General features: G+C 44.2%; 1 pseudogene; it reads right to left on the bottom strand.

The window, feature by feature from the left end:
• Nucleotides 1-1,388: 1,388 nt before the first annotated feature.
• Nucleotides 1,389-2,286, bottom strand: LOC132583411 (olfactory receptor 14I1-like; annotated as a pseudogene).
• Nucleotides 2,287-3,182: the final 896 nt, after the last annotated feature.

Genomic DNA, 3,182 nt, shown 5'->3' with positions numbered 1-3,182 from the left:
CGGCGGATCGGTGCCTGGTCCATCAACGTGGTCGAGGTCCTCGGCTGGTATTGCCGGGGGGTGACCACCAGCTGGAACTGGGGAGGGGAGGCCACGGTCCTTCTGGCAGTGTGAATGTGCCAGGGTGTCTCAGCCCCCTCCGCTCTGGCTGGGAGTTCTCCGTTGTCCGGAGGCTGGTCAGTCATTGCCTTTTCAGTTGCCGGAAAGGTTGAACCCCAAGATAGGGAGTCCTTCAAAATGTCAAGTCAGCTGAATTCAATAATGAGTCTTTGGTTGAAACAAAGTTTCTAGTTTATTGAAAGCAGAAACGAAGACCATGATAACAATTGAAGGACTGAGGTACATGGACATTAACCAAGCATTTAAGGTATAGATCAAAGGATTCCTACGGGCAGGGTACTCTAGGCAGTATATTTTCACACTAGGATGTTACTCCCTCATTCCCATGCCAAGGCCTTGGCGCTTCACACTCCCACAGACACCCGGCTTGAGAAGGCTCCACAATCTTGTTCCCATATCAGCATTTCAAAGCAGACTACACAACAAAGGCATAGCTAAGAGGAGGGGGGGAAGGAGAGTTAGCTAGCAGCATTCGGTGTTCAATATGGGACCAGAATCCCTTGCTTCTGAACCAGAGTTAGAAAACATATTAATAGAAATACAGCAGACTTGACAGGACTTCTTTTTATCAGCACAAGAAGACTTCTAGGAGAAGTAGAAGCCCCAGTGGCACCACAGACAGGAGGGGTATTCTGGAAGTCCTCACTGCAGTAACCTGTTTGGGATACATTCAGTTCCATATGAAAGCGCCAACATTTTCCACTTTCTCATGGATGAAGGGAAAACCCAAAGTTTCTACTTCCATCTGCATTGATATCAGAGATGAGGCATCTGCCAGCACCCTGGGCTTCTGGCAGGACCCTGCCCACATACCTTCTCTGCCACCTGCCTGAGTGCCCTTTCTTTGCCTGCTAACTTGAAAGCACTTTGATGCTCTTGGCCACCCAGGTTGTCCACTGCCCCCAGGAAAGAGTTGGTCAATAGTGACACTCCCTGTCACACACACCTCATAGTGCCATTGGAGAACAGGCGCACAAGTGGCTGTGGGAGTAGTCTGGAGCATGTGGGCAAAAGATGCATAGGCAGGTGGGGAGTATGTTGGAGGGGTTAAAAGTCATGATGAGGGACATAGGAGAAGAGGGGGAGCCTTGAGCACTCTTTGCCCAAGGCCCATCAAAACATGGAACTGGCCCTCATCTCTGTTAATACCTTCTTTTTACTATACCATACTATACCATAAAATTTTCTGAACAAGGTTATTCAACCTCACTTCTGTAGAAAAGCTTTGCTTGCAATTATTTTTGAAAAATGACCCCGATCAGACAGATTCAACAATGCAGTCTTGATTTCTTTGTTTCGCATGCTATAGATGAATGGATTGAGCAAGGGTGGGAGGATAGCATAAATAACTGCAAAAAGAACATTCTGGTCAGATAAAGCATGACTACGAGGCCTCAAATAGGCAAAAATGCCAGTAAATACAAGCAAAGACACCACAGTGAGGTGTGGAAGGCAAGTGGAGAGGGCCTTCTTCTGTCCACGAACAGAAGGGATTCTCAGCACTGCTGCAAAAATCTGCATGTAGGAGACAATGATGAAGATGAAGCATCCTAGTACAAGGCAACTGCCAAACATAATAATACCAACTTCAACTAGATACATGTCCGAACAGGAGAGTTTTAGCATCTGTGGAACTTCACAGAAGAACTGATTGATCCTGTTGGAGCAGAAGGTGATGGCAAAAGTTCCTACAGTGTGTAATATACCATTGAGTATACCTGCAATCCATGCACTGACTGCCATCTGAATGCAGACTCCTCTGTGCATAATTGTCTCATATTGCAGTGGATTGCAGATAGCAACATACCGATCATGTGCCATTATTGTTAAGATGGCAAAATCTGACCCTTCAAGGAAGAAAAGGAAGAAAACCTGAGCTACACATGCAGAATAAGAAATGGACCTAGTGTTCAGGAGAGAATTTGTCATAGCTTTAGGTATCATGACAGAAACTGAGCCAATGTCCAGAACAGCCAAGTTCATTAGGAAGAAGTACATGGGGGTATGCAGGTGATGATCCAGGGCTACAGCAATGATGATGAGAAGATTTCCACTCACTGCAGCCAAGTATACTGCTAAGAATACAAAGAAATGTAAAATCTGTAGTTCTCGGATATCTGAAAATTCCAGGAGCAGAAATTCAGATGCAGAGGTAAGATTAGGCATCTTGTTCTCAATATTGAGTTGCAGTCTGCCTGTAGGACATATTAAGGAAACCATTGTAGTCTAGGTATATCAATTAACAGTTCGTCTGGCTTTCTTGTTTCGCCATCTCAATCTATGAGACAGCCCTACATTGAATTGAATGGGAGGGGAAATGGGATGTTCTGCATCAGGCAAACCATTTCATTCTAGTTATGCCAATTAACAATTAGTCTAGCTTTCTTTTTTTTCTTTTGCATTTGGTTTTTGCGTCGGGGGTGGGGTGGACTTGCGTGCCTGGAATTCTTGGTGTCTTTGGGCAACCACCGTTGGGGATAGGATCTTTCAAATAGATGGCTTAATATTTGCCTGCCTCTGCATCCCAACCCTGGTATTCCTTGAATGTCACCCTCAAGTACTTGCCAGGGTTGGCCTTGCCTAGCTCTGAGATACGATGAGATTGGGCTTGCCTGGGCTATCCAGGTCATGGCAACAATTAATCTGGCTTTCTTGTTTCACCATCACGTTCTATTAATACATTGAATTAAAAGGGGAGTGGTAGAAATTAGATTTTCTTGATCAGGGACAAAATGGACCAGTTACAAGATCTCTCACCTGCTGTCTTCACACATAACCTCATATTAAATTGCAGTGACCTGATATTGTACAATTCCTTCTGGCCACTTGAGCTGAAACTATATCAAGCTTTATAAAGTGACTCTATGTGTCGGCAGCTTGTGCATGCTTTGATATTGTACATACAGAATGATCTATACATGGATACTGGGCCAGTGGATACTTCCCTGAGCACTGATCCATATTCTTATTATACTTAAAGGCTCTGCTATAACTTTTATTTTTAACTTTTAGTATTTTTATTTCACTTATTTGACCAAGAGCCTCAAGCAAATTACAAATTT

This window comes from Heteronotia binoei, chromosome 15 (assembly GCF_032191835.1).
Source record: "Heteronotia binoei isolate CCM8104 ecotype False Entrance Well chromosome 15, APGP_CSIRO_Hbin_v1, whole genome shotgun sequence".
NCBI lineage: Eukaryota > Metazoa > Chordata > Lepidosauria > Squamata > Gekkonidae > Heteronotia > Heteronotia binoei.
The sequence above is the reverse complement of the archived record's forward strand: the minus strand, read 5'-3'. Positions and strand labels throughout refer to the sequence as shown.